Source organism: Cebidichthys violaceus, unplaced genomic scaffold (genome assembly GCF_023349555.1).
Source record: "Cebidichthys violaceus isolate CVI_PGR_0920_01 unplaced genomic scaffold, fCebVio1.0.p SCAF_32, whole genome shotgun sequence".
In the NCBI taxonomy this organism is placed as follows: Eukaryota; Metazoa; Chordata; class Actinopteri; order Perciformes; family Stichaeidae; genus Cebidichthys; species Cebidichthys violaceus.
Window position 1 is genome coordinate 1,353,446 of NW_027176506.1, and position 16,448 is coordinate 1,369,893.

General features: G+C 45.6%; 13 non-coding genes across 13 annotated transcripts; 2 read left to right on the top strand and 11 right to left on the bottom strand.

Annotated features, from left to right (window-relative positions):
- The first annotated feature begins 766 nt into the window (after nucleotides 1–766).
- On the top strand, nucleotides 767–838 carry trnad-guc (transfer RNA aspartic acid (anticodon GUC)). Its single transcript has one exon. It is a non-coding gene; the product is annotated as a tRNA-Asp (tRNA).
- An 879-nt stretch (nucleotides 839–1,717) lies between these two features.
- Nucleotides 1,718–1,790, bottom strand: trnav-aac (transfer RNA valine (anticodon AAC)). Its single transcript has one exon. It is a non-coding gene; the product is annotated as a tRNA-Val (tRNA).
- A 1,507-nt stretch (nucleotides 1,791–3,297) lies between these two features.
- Nucleotides 3,298–3,369, top strand: trnad-guc (transfer RNA aspartic acid (anticodon GUC)). The gene has a single exon. It is a non-coding gene; the product is annotated as a tRNA-Asp (tRNA).
- An 879-nt stretch (nucleotides 3,370–4,248) lies between these two features.
- Nucleotides 4,249–4,321, bottom strand: trnav-aac (transfer RNA valine (anticodon AAC)). The gene has a single exon. It is a non-coding gene; the product is annotated as a tRNA-Val (tRNA).
- Nucleotides 4,322–5,513: 1,192 nt separating this feature from the next.
- On the bottom strand, nucleotides 5,514–5,586 carry trnav-aac (transfer RNA valine (anticodon AAC)). Its single transcript has one exon. It is a non-coding gene; the product is annotated as a tRNA-Val (tRNA).
- A 1,192-nt stretch (nucleotides 5,587–6,778) lies between these two features.
- trnav-aac (transfer RNA valine (anticodon AAC)) lies at nucleotides 6,779–6,851 on the bottom strand. Its single transcript has one exon. It is a non-coding gene; the product is annotated as a tRNA-Val (tRNA).
- Nucleotides 6,852–8,042: 1,191 nt separating this feature from the next.
- Nucleotides 8,043–8,115, bottom strand: trnav-aac (transfer RNA valine (anticodon AAC)). Its single transcript has one exon. It is a non-coding gene; the product is annotated as a tRNA-Val (tRNA).
- A 1,192-nt stretch (nucleotides 8,116–9,307) lies between these two features.
- Nucleotides 9,308–9,380, bottom strand: trnav-aac (transfer RNA valine (anticodon AAC)). Its single transcript has one exon. It is a non-coding gene; the product is annotated as a tRNA-Val (tRNA).
- A 1,192-nt stretch (nucleotides 9,381–10,572) lies between these two features.
- Nucleotides 10,573–10,645, bottom strand: trnav-cac (transfer RNA valine (anticodon CAC)). Its single transcript has one exon. It is a non-coding gene; the product is annotated as a tRNA-Val (tRNA).
- A 1,192-nt stretch (nucleotides 10,646–11,837) lies between these two features.
- On the bottom strand, nucleotides 11,838–11,910 carry trnav-cac (transfer RNA valine (anticodon CAC)). The gene has a single exon. It is a non-coding gene; the product is annotated as a tRNA-Val (tRNA).
- Nucleotides 11,911–13,101: 1,191 nt separating this feature from the next.
- Nucleotides 13,102–13,174, bottom strand: trnav-aac (transfer RNA valine (anticodon AAC)). Its single transcript has one exon. It is a non-coding gene; the product is annotated as a tRNA-Val (tRNA).
- A 1,192-nt stretch (nucleotides 13,175–14,366) lies between these two features.
- trnav-aac (transfer RNA valine (anticodon AAC)) lies at nucleotides 14,367–14,439 on the bottom strand. The gene has a single exon. It is a non-coding gene; the product is annotated as a tRNA-Val (tRNA).
- Nucleotides 14,440–15,631: 1,192 nt separating this feature from the next.
- Nucleotides 15,632–15,704, bottom strand: trnav-aac (transfer RNA valine (anticodon AAC)). The gene has a single exon. It is a non-coding gene; the product is annotated as a tRNA-Val (tRNA).
- Between the last annotated feature and the right edge of the window lie 744 nt (nucleotides 15,705–16,448).

Consider the following 16,448-nt stretch of genomic DNA (forward strand, 5'->3'; position numbering starts at 1 on the left):
TATATATGATGTTTTGGTGGCATTTTGTTTTTGTGCATTTTAGAATTCAGCCGTTTTCAATAAAATACCTTGAAAGCATCACTCTGACTGTCTTTACTTTAGGGGTAGTAATGCATAGAATATTAAATATTCAATCATTATATATGCTCAGCTGTACGCTTACACATCTGTACAATAAACATCTATTGTTTTACTTTAATATCAGTAGAGCTACAGCATAATATTTGGAGATTAGTGTCTTATTTACATAATTACTTCAAAATATATTATTCCATCTTTTCTTTGATGTGAAGCACTCACTTCATGTTTAGGTATGAATGCTATTACTAATAAACTATCATTGTTTTTGCATTATGGCCACATTCTGTAGCTAATCATTTCAACCAAATACCAAACATTTAGTTTGGGTGGGAATTGAACCACCTCTTCTTGGAAGAGCTTCTGGTCATGAAGATGTCTTCTACAGGTATACGCGGCTGGCCTTCAAATGTGAGGCAAACGTGATAACCACTACACTACGGAAACTGCTGAAAATGACTTTTACGCATGTGCCCAAGATCATGCTACATTCACACTTGATTGCAAACATTTCAGATGCCAGACAACATGATTTCTGAATGGATTCAGTCACAGCTGCTGTGCCATTGAGTGACAGTTGTTGTCGACTAAACTCAAAGCCTCCCTTGTATAGCTCTAAGAATTCCCTTTAAAGGCCGGAACAGCGCCACCTGTTTTTTTTTCCTAGCCAAAAGTGGTACTGGAGCAGTCCTCGTTAGTATAGTGGACAGTATCTCCGCTTGTCATGCGGAAGACCAGGGTTCGATTCCCTGACGGGGAGTTTTCTACCAGCTGCAAGTAAGACAACAGCCATTTAACACAGATTGTGGTGACATATCAAGCGTGTTCCTCCTGTCAGAGACCACTTCACATTGACGATATGATCAACAACCACAGCATGCATGAAAGTTTTTCACTGCTCATCAGAATGGAAAATTCATCACTACCAACATGCTGATATCTCAAATCATTTGTCCATGAAATGTGATATTCTTACCACACATTGGTTTAGGGGGGAAGCCATGGAGAAGGACTTCTGGTTGGTCTCAAGGAAGTTCTGGCCAACAATGAGACTACTCAGGAGCAGCACACAAGGTCCAGTTTTCAGTCAAGTGTGAAGCGGTTGGAATGAGAGTCGGCACCTACAAGGGAGGAGAACTGCTGTCCCTGACTCGGGGTATTGTCAGATGGTGGAACGAGCCCTGTGAGGAACTCCGGATCCCGACCAACTCAACTCGAGGTGCAGCTGAGGGACCTCAGAATTGCTTCTCTGCTCTTTGCAGATGATGTTGATCTGTTGGCTTCATCAGGCCGTGACCTTCAGCACACACTGGGGCAGTTTGCAGTCGAGTGTGAAGCAATCATTATTACAGATAGCACCTACAAGTACGAAGCCGTGGTTCACAACCAGAGAGTGGAGGATTGCTCACCCCTAGATGGGAGTGAGTGACTGCCCAAAATGACTGAGTTCAAGTATCTCTGAGAGAAAACATTATTCACATCGTGCTTCTTCTCATCCAGTTTGCTGGGAACACAACTCAAAAGATTTTGATTGTGTGGAGGAAGAGCTAACACTGGGGGAGTTGTACTTATTATCCAATTTACTGACAATTCCTCTAAGTAGAGTTTTATTGTGTGGAGTAAGCAGGAATAAGAAGAGTGTTTCCTCCCTGTTTTGAACAGGGGACCTTTTGCGTGTTAGGCAAACGTGATAACCACTACACTACGGAAACTGCTGAAAATGACTTTTACGCATGTGCCCAAGATCATGCTACATTCACACTTGATTGCAAACATTTCAGATGCCAGACAACATGATTTCTGAATGGATTCAGTCACAGCTGCTGTGCCATTGAGTGACAGTTGTTGTCGACTAAACTCAAAGCCTCCCTGGTATAGCTCTAAGAATTCCCTTTAAAGGCCGGAACAGCGCCACCTGTTTTTTTTTCCTAGCCAAAAGTGGTACTGGAGCAGTCCTCGTTAGTATAGTGGACAGTATCTCAGCTTGTCATGCGGAAGACCAGGGTTCGATTCCATGAAGGGGAGTTTTCTACCAGCTGCAAGTAAGACAACAGCCATTTAACACAGATTTTGGTGACCTATCAAGCGTGTTCCTCCTGTCTGAGACCGCTTCACATTAACGATATGATCAACAACCACAGCATGCATGAAAGTTTTTCACTGCTCATCAGAATGGAAAATTCATCACTACCAACATGCTGATATCTCAAATCATTTGTCCATGAAATGTGATATTCTTACCACACATTGGTTTAGGGGGGAAGCCATGGAGAAGGACTTCTGGTTGGTCTCAAGGAAGTTCTGGCCAACAATAAGACTACTCAGGAGCAGCACACAAGGTCCAGTTTTCAGTCAAGTGTGAAGCGGTTGGAATGAGAGTCGGCACCTACAAGGGAGGAGAACTGCTGTCCCTGACTCGGGGTATTGTCAGATGGTGGAACGAGCCCTGTGAGGAACTCCGGATCCCGACCAACTCAACTCGAGGTGCAGCTGAGGGACCTCAGAATTGCTTCTCTGCTCTTTGCAGATGATGTTGATCTGTTGGCTTCATCAGGCCGTGACCTTCAGCACACACTGGGGCAGTTTGCAGTCGAGTGTGAAGCAATCACTATTACAGATAGCACCTACAAGTACGAAGCCGTGGTTCACAACCAGAGAGTGGAGGATTGCTCACCCCTAGATGGGAGAGAGTGACTGCCCAAAATGACCGAGTTCAAGTATCTCTGAGAGAAAACATTATTCACATAGTGCTTCTTTTCATCCAGTTTGCTGGGAACACAACTCAAAAGACTTTGATTGTGTGGAAGAAGAGCTAACACTGGGGGAGTTGTACTTATTATCCAATTTACTGACAATTCTTCTAAGGAGAGTTTTATTGTGTGGAGTAAGCAGGAATAAAGAAGAGTGTTTCCGCCAAGTTTCGAACAGGGGACCTTTTGCATGTGAGGCAAATGTGATAACCACTACACTACGGAAACTGCTGAAAATGACTTTTACGCATGTGCCCAAGATCATGCTACATTCACACTTGATTGCAAACATTTCAGATGCCAGACAACATGATTTCTGAATGGATTCAGTCACAGCTGCTGTGCCATTGAGTGACAGTTGTTGTCGACTAAACTCAAAGCCTCCCTTGTATAGGTCTAAGAATTCCCTTTAAAGGCCGGAACAGCGCCACCTGTTTTTTTTTCCTAGCCAAAAGTGGTACTGGAGCAGTCCTCGTTAGTATAGTGGACAGTATCTCCGCTTGTCATGCGGAAGACCAGGGTTCGATTCCCTGACGGGGAGTTTTCTACCAGCTGCAAGTAAGACAACAGCCATTTAACACAGATTGTGGTGACATATCAAGCGTGTTCCTCCTGTCAGAGACCACTTCACATTGACGATATGATCAACAACCACAGCATGCATGAAAGTTTTTCACTGCTCATCAGAATGGAAAATTCATCACTACCAACATGCTGATATCTCAAATCATTTGTCCATGAAATGTGATATTCTTACCACACATTGGTTTAGGGGGGAAGCCATGGAGAAGGACTTCTGGTTGGTCTCAAGGAAGTTCTGGCCAACAATGAGACTACTCAGGAGCAGCACACAAGGTCCAGTTTTCAGTCAAGTGTGAAGCGGTTGGAATGAGAGTCGGCACCTACAAGGGAGGAGAACTGCTGTCCCTGACTCGGGGTATTGTCAGATGGTGGAACGAGCCCTGTGAGGAACTCCGGATCCCGACCAACTCAACTCGAGGTGCAGCTGAGGGACCTCAGAATTGCTTCTCTGCTCTTTGCAGATGATGTTGATCTGTTGGCTTCATCAGGCCGTGACCTTCAGCACACACTGGGGCAGTTTGCAGTCGAGTGTGAAGCAATCACTATTACAGATAGCACCTACAAGTACGAAGCCGTGGTTCACAACCAGAGAGTGGAGGATTGCTCACCCCTAGATGGGAGTGAGTGACTGCCCAAAATGACTGAGTTCAAGTATCTCTGAGAGAAAACATTATTCACATCGTGCTTCTTCTCATCCAGTTTGCTGGGAACACAACTCAAAAGATTTTGATTGTGTGGAGGAAGAGCTAACACTGGGGGAGTTGTACTTATTATCCAATTTACTGACAATTCCTCTAAGTAGAGTTTTATTGTGTGGAGTAAGCAGGAATAAGAAGAGTGTTTCCTCCCTGTTTTGAACAGGGGACCTTTTGCGTGTTAGGCAAACGTGATAACCACTACACTACGGAAACTGCTGAAAATGACTTTTACGCATGTGCCCAAGATCATGCTACATTCACACTTGATTGCAAACATTTCAGATGCCAGACAACATGATTTCTGAATGGATTCAGTCACAGCTGCTGTGCCATTGAGTGACAGTTGTTGTCGACTAAACTCAAAGCCTCCCTTGTATAGCTCTAAGAATTCCCTTTAAAGGCCGGAACAGCGCCACCTGTTTTTTTTTCCTAGCCAAAAGTGGTACTGGAGCAGTCCTCGTTAGTATAGTGGACAGTATCTCCGCTTGTCACGGGGAAGACCAGGGTTCGATTCCCTGACGGGGAGTTTTCTACCAGCTGCAAGTAAGACAACAGCCATTTAACACAGATTGTGGTGACATATCAAGCGTGTTCCTCCTGTCAGAGACCACTTCACATTGACGATATGATCAACAACCACAGCATGCATGAAAGTTTTTCACTGCTCATCAGAATGGAAAATTCATCACTACCAACATGCTGATATCTCAAATCATTTGTCCATGAAATGTGATATTCTTACCACACATTGGTTTAGGGGGGAAGCCATGGAGAAGGACTTCTGGTTGGTCTCAAGGAAGTTCTGGCCAACAATGAGACTACTCAGGAGCAGCACACAAGGTCCAGTTTTCAGTCAAGTGTGAAGCGGTTGGAATGAGAGTCGGCACCTACAAGGGAGGAGAACTGCTGTCCCTGACTCGGGGTATTGTCAGATGGTGGAACGAGCCCTGTGAGGAACTCCGGATCCCGACCAACTCAACTCGAGGTGCAGCTGAGGGACCTCAGAATTGCTTCTCTGCTCTTTGCAGATGATGTTGATCTGTTGGCTTCATCAGGCCGTGACCTTCAGCACACACTGGGGCAGTTTGCAGTCGAGTGTGAAGCAATCACTATTACAGATAGCACCTACAAGTACGAAGCCGTGGTTCACAACCAGAGAGTGGAGGATTGCTCACCCCTAGATGGGAGTGAGTGACTGCCCAAAATGACTGAGTTCAAGTATCTCTGAGAGAAAACATTATTCACATCGTGCTTCTTCTCATCCAGTTTGCTGGGAACACAACTCAAAAGATTTTGATTGTGTGGAGGAAGAGCTAACACTGGGGGAGTTGTACTTATTATCCAATTTACTGACAATTCCTCTAAGTAGAGTTTTATTGTGTGGAGTAAGCAGGAATAAGAAGAGTGTTTCCTCCCTGTTTTGAACAGGGGACCTTTTGCGTGTTAGGCAAACGTGATAACCACTACACTACGGAAACTGCTGAAAATGACATTTACGCATGTGCCCAAGATCATGCTACATTCACACTTGATTGCAAACATTTCAGATGCCAGACAACATGATTTCTGAATGGATTCAGTCACAGCTGCTGTGCCATTGAGTGACAGTTGTTGTCGACTAAACTCAAAGCCTCCCTTGTATAGCTCTAAGAATTCCCTTTAAAGGCCGGAACAGCGCCACCTGTTTTTTTTTCCTAGCCAAAAGTGGTACTGGAGCAGTCCTCGTTAGTATAGTGGACAGTATCTCCGCTTGTCACGAGGAAGACCAGGGTTCGATTCCCTGACGGGGAGTTTTCTACCAGCTGCAAGTAAGACAACAGCCATTTAACACAGATTGTGGTGACATATCAAGCGTGTTCCTCCTGTCAGAGACCACTTCACATTGACGATATGATCAACAACCACAGCATGCATGAAAGTTTTTCACTGCTCATCAGAATGGAAAATTCATCACTACCAACATGCTGATATCTCAAATCATTTGTCCATGAAGTGTGATATTCTTACCACACATTGGTTTAGGGGGGAAGCCATGGAGAAGGACTTCTGGTTGGTCTCAAGGAAGTTCTGGCCAACAATGAGACTACTCAGGAGCAGCACACAAGGTCCAGTTTTCAGTCAAGTGTGAAGCGGTTGGAATGAGAGTCGGCACCTACAAGGGAGGAGAACTGCTGTCCCTGACTCGGGGTATTGTCAGATGGTGGAACGAGCCCTGTGAGGAACTCCGGATCCCGACCAACTCAACTCGAGGTGCAGCTGAGGGACCTCAGAATTGCTTCTCTGCTCTTTGCAGATGATGTTGATCTGTTGGCTTCATCAGGCCGTGACCTTCAGCACACACTGGGGCAGTTTGCAGTCGAGTGTGAAGCAATCACTATTACAGATAGCACCTACAAGTACGAAGCCGTGGTTCACAACCAGAGAGTGGAGGATTGCTCACCCCTAGATGGGAGAGAGTGACTGCCCAAAATGACTGAGTTCAAGTATCTCTGAGAGAAAACATTATTCACATCGTGCTTCTTCTCATCCAGTTTGCTGGGAACACAACTCAAAAGATTTTGATTGTGTGGAGGAAGAGCTAACACTGGGGGAGTTGTACTTATTATCCAATTTACTGACAATTCCTCTAAGTAGAGTTTTATTGTGTGGAGTAAGCAGGAATAAGAAGAGTGTTTCCTCCCTGTTTTGAACAGGGGACCTTTTGCGTGTTAGGCAAACGTGATAACCACTACACTACGGAAAATGCTGAAAATGACTTTTACGCATGTGCCCAAGATCATGCTACATTCACACTTGATTGCAAACATTTCAGATGCCAGACAACATGATTTCTGAATGGATTCAGTCACAGCTGCTGTGCCATTGAGTGACAGTTGTTGTGGACTAAACTCAAAGCCTCCCTTGTATAGCTCTAAGAATTCCCTTTAAAGGCCGGAACAGCGCCACCTGTTTTTTTTTCCTAGCCAAAAGTGGTACTGGAGCAGTCCTCGTTAGTATAGTGGACAGTATCTCCGCTTGTCACGGGGAAGACCAGGGTTCGATTCCCTGACGGGGAGTTTTCTACCAGCTGCAAGTAAGACAACAGCCATTTAACACAGATTGTGGTGACATATCAAGCGTGTTCCTCCTGTCAGAGACCGCTTCACGTTGACGATATGATCAACAACCACAGCATGCATGAAAGTTTTTCACTGCTCATCAGAATGGAAAATTCATCACTACCAACATGCTGATATCTCAAATCATTTGTCCATGAAATGTGATATTCTTACCACACATTGGTTTAGGGGGAAGCCATGGAGAAGGACTTCTGGTTGGTCTCAAGGAAGTTCTGGCAAACAATAAGACTACTCAGGAGCAGCACACAAGGTCCAGTTTTCAGTCAAGTGTGAAGCGGTTGGAATGAGAGTCGGCACCTACAAGGGAGGAGAACTGCTGTCCCTGACTCGGGGTATTGTCAGATGGTGGAACGAGCCCTGTGAGGAACTCCGGATCCCGACCAACTCAACTCGAGGTGCAGCTGAGGGACCTCAGAATTGCTTCTCTGCTCTTTGCAGATGATGTTGATCTGTTGGCTTCATCAGGCCGTGACCTTCAGCACACACTGGGGCAGTTTGCAGTCGAGTGTGAAGCAATCACTATTACAGATAGCACCTACAAGTACGAAGCCGTGGTTCACAACCAGAGAGTGGAGGATTGCTCACCCCTAGATGGGAGTGAGTGACTGCCCAAAATGACTGAGTTCAAGTATCTCTGAGAGAAAACATTATTCACATCGTGCTTCTTCTCATCCAGTTTGCTGGGAACACAACTCAAAAGATTTTGATTGTGTGGAGGAAGAGCTAACACTGGGGGAGTTGTACTTATTATCCAATTTACTGACAATTCCTCTAAGTAGAGTTTTATTGTGTGGAGTAAGCAGGAATAAGAAGAGTGTTTCCTCCCTGTTTTGAACAGGGGACCTTTTGCGTGTTAGGCAAACGTGATAACCACTACACTACGGAAACTGCTGAAAATGACTTTTACGCATGTGCCCAAGATCATGCTACATTCACACTTGATTGCAAACATTTCAGATGCCAGACAACATGATTTCTGAATGGATTCAGTCACAGCTGCTGTGCCATTGAGTGACAGTTGTTGTCGACTAAACTCAAAGCCTCCCTTGTATAGCTCTAAGAATTCCCTTTAAAGGCCGGAACAGCGCCACCTGTTTTTTTTTCCTAGCCAAAAGTGGTACTGGAGCAGTCCTCGTTAGTATAGTGGACAGTATCTCCGCTTGTCACGGGGAAGACCAGGGTTCGATTCCCTGACGGGGAGTTTTCTACCAGCTGCAAGTAAGACAACAGCCATTTAACACAGATTGTGGTGACATATCAAGCGTGTTCCTCCTGTCAGAGACCACTTCACATTGACGATATGATCAACAACCACAGCATGCATGAAAGTTTTTCACTGCTCATCAGAATGGAAAATTCATCACTACCAACATGCTGATATCTCAAATCATTTGTCCATGAAATGTGATATTCTTACCACACATTGGTTTAGGGGGGAAGCCATGGAGAAGGACTTCTGGTTGGTCTCAAGGAAGTTCTGGCCAACAATGAGACTACTCAGGAGCAGCACACAAGGTCCAGTTTTCAGTCAAGTGTGAAGCGGTTGGAATGAGAGTCGGCACCTACAAGGGAGGAGAACTGCTGTCCCTGACTCGGGGTATTGTCAGATGGTGGAACGAGCCCTGTGAGGAACTCCGGATCCCGACCAACTCAACTCGAGGTGCAGCTGAGGGACCTCAGAATTGCTTCTCTGCTCTTTGCAGATGATGTTGATCTGTTGGCTTCATCAGGCCGTGACCTTCAGCACACACTGGGGCAGTTTGCAGTCGAGTGTGAAGCAATCACTATTACAGATAGCACCTACAAGTACGAAGCCGTGGTTCACAACCAGAGAGTGGAGGATTGCTCACCCCTAGATGGGAGAGAGTGACTGCCCAAAATGACTGAGTTCAAGTATCTCTGAGAGAAAACATTATTCACATCGTGCTTCTTCTCATCCAGTTTGCTGGGAACACAACTCAAAAGATTTTGATTGTGTGGAGGAAGAGCTAACACTGGGGGAGTTGTACTTATTATCCAATTTACTGACAATTCCTCTAAGGAGAGTTTTATTGTGTGGAGTAAGCAGGAATAAGAAGAGTGTTTCCTCCCTGTTTTGAACAGGGGACCTTTTGCGTGTTAGGCAAACGTGATAACCACTACACTACGGAAACTGCTGAAAATGACTTTTACGCATGTGCCCAAGATCATGCTACATTCACACTTGATTGCAAACATTTCAGATGCCAGACAACATGATTTCTGAATGGATTCAGTCACAGCTGCTGTGCCATTGAGTGACAGTTGTTGTCGACTAAACTCAAAGCCTCCCTTGTATAGCTCTAAGAATTCCCTTTAAAGGCCGGAACAGCGCCACCTGTTTTTTTTTCCTAGCCAAAAGTGGTACTGGAGCAGTCCTCGTTAGTATAGTGGACAGTATCTCCGCTTGTCACGGGGAAGACCAGGGTTCGATTCCCTGACGGGGAGTTTTCTACCAGCTGCAAGTAAGACAACAGCCATTTAACACAGATTGTGGTGACATATCAAGCGTGTTCCTCCTGTCAGAGACCGCTTCACGTTGACGATATGATCAACAACCACAGCATGCATGAAAGTTTTTCACTGCTCATCAGAATGGAAAATTCATCACTACCAACATGCTGATATCTCAAATCATTTGTCCATGAAATGTGATATTCTTACCACACATTGGTTTAGGGGGGAAGCCATGGAGAAGGACTTCTGGTTGGTCTCAAGGAAGTTCTGGCAAACAATAAGACTACTCAGGAGCAGCACACAAGGTCCAGTTTTCAGTCAAGTGTGAAGCGGTTGGAATGAGAGTCGGCACCTACAAGGGAGGAGAACTGCTGTCCCTGACTCGGGGTATTGTCAGATGGTGGAACGAGCCCTGTGAGGAACTCCGGATCCCGACTAACTCAACTCGAGGTGCAGCTGAGGGACCTCAGAATTGCTTCTCTGCTCTTTGCAGATGATGTTGATCTGTTGGCTTCATCAGGCCGTGACCTTCAGCACACACTGGGGCAGTTTGCAGTCGAGTGTGAAGCAATCACTATTACAGATAGCACCTACAAGTACGAAGCCGTGGTTCACAACCAGAGAGTGGAGGATTGCTCACCCCTAGATGGGAGTGAGTGACTGCCCAAAATGACCGAGTTCAAGTATCTCTGAGAGAAAACATTATTCACATAGTGCTTCTTTTCATCCAGTTTGCTGGGAACACAACTCAAAAGACTTTGATTGTGTGGTGGACGAGCTAACACTGGGGGAGTTGTACTTATTATCCAATTTACTGACAATTCCTCTCAGGAGAGTTTTATTGTGTGGAGTAAGCAGGAATAAGAAGCGTGTTTCCACCCAGTTTCGAACGGGGGACCTTTTGCATGTGAGGCAAACGTGATAACCACTACACTACGGAAACTGCTGAAAATGACTTTTACGCATGTGCCCAAGATCATGCTACATTCACACTTGATTGCAAACATTTCAGATGCCAGACAACATGATTTCTGAATGGATTCAGTCACAGCTGCTGTGCCATTGAGTGACAGTTGTTGTCGACTAAACTCAAAGCCTCCCTTGTATAGCTCTAAGAATTCCCTTTAAAGGCCGGAACAGCGCCACCTGTTTTTTTTTCCTAGCCAAAAGTGGTACTGGAGCAGTCCTCGTTAGTATAGTGGACAGTATCTCCGCTTGTCACGGGGAAGACCAGGGTTCGATTCCCTGACGGGGAGTTTTCTACCAGCTGCAAGTAAGACAACAGCCATTTAACACAGATTGTGGTGACATATCAAGCGTGTTCCTCCTGTCAGAGACCGCTTCACGTTGACGATATGATCAACAACCACAGCATGCATGAAAGTTTTTCACTGCTCATCAGAATGGAAAATTCATCACTACCAACATGCTGATATCTCAAATCATTTGTCCATGAAATGTGATATTCTTACCACACATTGGTTTAGGGGGGAAGCCATGGAGAAGGACTTCTGGTTGGTCTCAAGGAAGTTCTGGCAAACAATAAGACTACTCAGGAGCAGCACACAAGGTCCAGTTTTCAGTCAAGTGTGAAGCGGTTGGAATGAGAGTCGGCACCTACAAGGGAGGAGAACTGCTGTCCCTGACTCGGGGTATTGTCAGATGGTGGAACGAGCCCTGTGAGGAACTCCGGATCCCGACTAACTCAACTCGAGGTGCAGCTGAGGGACCTCAGAATTGCTTCTCTGCTCTTTGCAGATGATGTTGATCTGTTGGCTTCATCAGGCCGTGACCTTCAGCACACACTGGGGCAGTTTGCAGTCGAGTGTGAAGCAATCACTATTACAGATAGCACCTACAAGTACGAAGCCGTGGTTCACAACCAGAGAGTGGAGGATTGCTCACCCCTAGATGGGAGTGAGTGACTGCCCAAAATGACCGAGTTCAAGTATCTCTGAGAGAAAACATTATTCACATAGTGCTTCTTTTCATCCAGTTTGCTGGGAACACAACTCAAAAGACTTTGATTGTGTGGTGGACGAGCTAACACTGGGGGAGTTGTACTTATTATCCAATTTACTGACAATTCCTCTCAGGAGAGTTTTATTGTGTGGAGTAAGCAGGAATAAGAAGCGTGTTTCCACCCAGTTTCGAACGGGGGACCTTTTGCATGTGAGGCAAACGTGATAACCACTACACTACGGAAACTGCTGAAAATGACTTTTACGCATGTGCCCAAGATCATGCTACATTCACACTTGATTGCAAACATTTCAGATGCCAGACAACATGATTTCTGAATGGATTCAGTCACAGCTGCTGTGCCATTGAGTGACAGTTGTTGTGGACTAAACTCAAAGCCTCCCTTGTATAGCTCTAAGAATTCCCTTTAAAGGCCGGAACAGCGCCACCTGTTTTTTTTTCCTAGCCAAAAGTGGTACTGGAGCAGTCCTCGTTAGTATAGTGGACAGTATCTCCGCTTGTCACGGGGAAGACCAGGGTTCGATTCCCTGACGGGGAGTTTTCTACCAGCTGCAAGTAAGACAACAGCCATTTAACACAGATTGTGGTGACATATCAAGCGTGTTCCTCCTGTCAGAGACCGCTTCACGTTGACGATATGATCAACAACCACAGCATGCATGAAAGTTTTTCACTGCTCATCAGAATGGAAAATTCATCACTACCAACATGCTGATATCTCAAATCATTTGTCCATGAAATGTGATATTCTTACCACACATTGGTTTAGGGGGAAGCCATGGAGAAGGACTTCTGGTTGGTCTCAAGGAAGTTCTGGCAAACAATAAGACTACTCAGGAGCAGCACACAAGGTCCAGTTTTCAGTCAAGTGTGAAGCGGTTGGAATGAGAGTCGGCACCTACAAGGGAGGAGAACTGCTGTCCCTGACTCGGGGTATTGTCAGATGGTGGAACGAGCCCTGTGAGGAACTCCGGATCCCGACCAACTCAACTCGAGGTGCAGCTGAGGGACCTCAGAATTGCTTCTCTGCTCTTTGCAGATGATGTTGATCTGTTGGCTTCATCAGGCCGTGACCTTCAGCACACACTGGGGCAGTTTGCAGTCGAGTGTGAAGCAATCACTATTACAGATAGCACCTACAAGTACGAAGCCGTGGTTCACAACCAGAGAGTGGAGGATTGCTCACCCCTAGATGGGAGTGAGTGACTGCCCAAAATGACTGAGTTCAAGTATCTCTGAGAGAAAACATTATTCACATCGTGCTTCTTCTCATCCAGTTTGCTGGGAACACAACTCAAAAGATTTTGATTGTGTGGAGGAAGAGCTAACACTGGGGGAGTTGTACTTATTATCCAATTTACTGACAATTCCTCTAAGTAGAGTTTTATTGTGTGGAGTAAGCAGGAATAAGAAGAGTGTTTCCTCCCTGTTTTGAACAGGGGACCTTTTGCGTGTTAGGCAAACGTGATAACCACTACACTACGGAAACTGCTGAAAATGACTTTTACGCATGTGCCCAAGATCATGCTACATTCACACTTGATTGCAAACATTTCAGATGCCAGACAACATGATTTCTGAATGGATTCAGTCACAGCTGCTGTGCCATTGAGTGACAGTTGTTGTCGACTAAACTCAAAGCCTCCCTTGTATAGCTCTAAGAATTCCCTTTAAAGGCCGGAACAGCGCCACCTGTTTTTTTTTCCTAGCCAAAAGTGGTACTGGAGCAGTCCTCGTTAGTATAGTGGACAGTATCTCCGCTTGTCACGGGGAAGACCAGGGTTCGATTCCCTGACGGGGAGTTTTCTACCAGCTGCAAGTAAGACAACAGCCATTTAACACAGATTGTGGTGACATATCAAGCGTGTTCCTCCTGTCAGAGACCACTTCACATTGACGATATGATCAACAACCACAGCATGCATGAAAGTTTTTCACTGCTCATCAGAATGGAAAATTCATCACTACCAACATGCTGATATCTCAAATCATTTGTCCATGAAATGTGATATTCTTACCACACATTGGTTTAGGGGGGAAGCCATGGAGAAGGACTTCTGGTTGGTCTCAAGGAAGTTCTGGCCAACAATGAGACTACTCAGGAGCAGCACACAAGGTCCAGTTTTCAGTCAAGTGTGAAGCGGTTGGAATGAGAGTCGGCACCTACAAGGGAGGAGAACTGCTGTCCCTGACTCGGGGTATTGTCAGATGGTGGAACGAGCCCTGTGAGGAACTCCGGATCCCGACCAACTCAACTCGAGGTGCAGCTGAGGGACCTCAGAATTGCTTCTCTGCTCTTTGCAGATGATGTTGATCTGTTGGCTTCATCAGGCCGTGACCTTCAGCACACACTGGGGCAGTTTGCAGTCGAGTGTGAAGCAATCACTATTACAGATAGCACCTACAAGTACGAAGCCGTGGTTCACAACCAGAGAGTGGAGGATTGCTCACCCCTAGATGGGAGAGAGTGACTGCCCAAAATGACTGAGTTCAAGTATCTCTGAGAGAAAACATTATTCACATCGTGCTTCTTCTCATCCAGTTTGCTGGGAACACAACTCAAAAGATTTTGATTGTGTGGAGGAAGAGCTAACACTGGGGGAGTTGTACTTATTATCCAATTTACTGACAATTCCTCTAAGTAGAGTTTTATTGTGTGGAGTAAGCAGGAATAAGAAGAGTGTTTCCTCCCTGTTTTGAACAGGGGACCTTTTGCGTGTTAGGCAAACGTGATAACCACTACACTACGGAAACTGCTGAAAATGACTTTTACGCATGTGCCCAAGATCATGCTACATTCACACTTGATTGCAAACATTTCAGATGCCAGACAACATGATTTCTGAATGGATTCAGTCACAGCTGCTGTGCCATTGAGTGACAGTTGTTGTCGACTAAACTCAAAGCCTCCCTTGTATAGCTCTAAGAATTCCCTTTAAAGGCCGGAACAGCGCCACCTGTTTTTTTTTCCTAGCCAAAAGTGGTACTGGAGCAGTCCTCGTTAGTATAGTGGACAGTATCTCCGCTTGTCACGGGGAAGACCAGGGTTCGATTCCCTGACGGGGAGTTTTCTACCAGCTGCAAGTAAGACAACAGCCATTTAACACAGATTGTGGTGACATATCAAGCGTGTTCCTCCTGTCAGAGACCGCTTCACGTTGACGATATGATCAACAACCACAGCATGCATGAAAGTTTTTCACTGCTCATCAGAATGGAAAATTCATCACTACCAACATGCTGATATCTCAAATCATTTGTCCATGAAATGTGATATTCTTACCACACATTGGTTTAGGGGGGAAGCCATGGAGAAGGACTTCTGGTTGGTCTCAAGGAAGTTCTGGCAAACAATAAGACTACTCAGGAGCAGCACACAAGGTCCAGTTTTCAGTCAAGTGTGAAGCGGTTGGAATGAGAGTCGGCACCTACAAGGGAGGAGAACTGCTGTCCCTGACTCGGGGTATTGTCAGATGGTGGAACGAGCCCTGTGAGGAACTCCGGATCCCGACTAACTCAACTCGAGGTGCAGCTGAGGGACCTCAGAATTGCTTCTCTGCTCTTTGCAGATGATGTTGATCTGTTGGCTTCATCAGGCCGTGACCTTCAGCACACACTGGGGCAGTTTGCAGTCGAGTGTGAAGCAATCACTATTACAGATAGCACCTACAAGTACGAAGCCGTGGTTCACAACCAGAGAGTGGAGGATTGCTCACCCCTAGATGGGAGTGAGTGACTGCCCAAAGTGACCGAGTTCAAGTATCTCTGAGAGAAAACATTATTCACATAGTGCTTCTTTTCATCCAGTTTGCTGGGAACACAACTCAAAAGACTTTGATTGTGTGGAGGACGAGCTAACACTGGGGGAGTTGTACTTATTATCCAATTTACTGACAATTCCTCTCAGGAGAGTTTTATTGTGTGGAGTAAGCAGGAATAAGAAGAGTGTTTCCTCCCTGTTTTGAACAGGGGACCTTTTGCGTGTTAGGCAAACGTGATAACCACTACACTACGGAAACTGCTGAAAATGACTTTTACGCATGTGCCCAAGATCATGCTACATTCACACTTGATTGCAAACATTTCAGATGCCAGACAACATGATTTCTGAATGGATTCAGTCACAGCTGCTGTGCCATTGAGTGACAGTTGTTGTCGACTAAACTCAAAGCCTCCCTTGTATAGCTCTAAGAATTCCCTTTAAAGGCCGGAACAGCGCCACCTGTTTTTTTTTCCTAGCCAAAAGTGGTACTGGAGCAGTCCTCGTTAGTATAGTGGACAGTATCTCCGCTTGTCACGGGGAAGACCAGGGTTCGATTCCCTGACGGGGAGTTTTCTACCAGCTGCAAGTAAGACAACAGCCATTTAACACAGATTGTGGTGACATATCAAGCGTGTTCCTCCTGTCAGAGACCGCTTCACGTTGACGATATGATCAACAACCACAGCATGCATGAAAGTTTTTCACTGCTCATCAGAATGGAAAATTCATCACTACCAACATGCTGATATCTCAAATCATTTGTCCATGAAATGTGATATTCTTACCACACATTGGTTTAGGGGGGAAGCCATGGAGAAGGACTTCTGGTTGGTCTCAAGGAAGTTCTGGCAAACAATAAGACTACTCAGGAGCAGCACACAAGGTCCAGTTTTCAGTCAAGTGTGAAGCGGTTGGAATGAGAGTCGGCACCTACAAGGGAGGAGAACTGCTGTCCCTGACTCGGGGTATTGTCAGATGGTGGAACGAGCCCTGTGAGGAA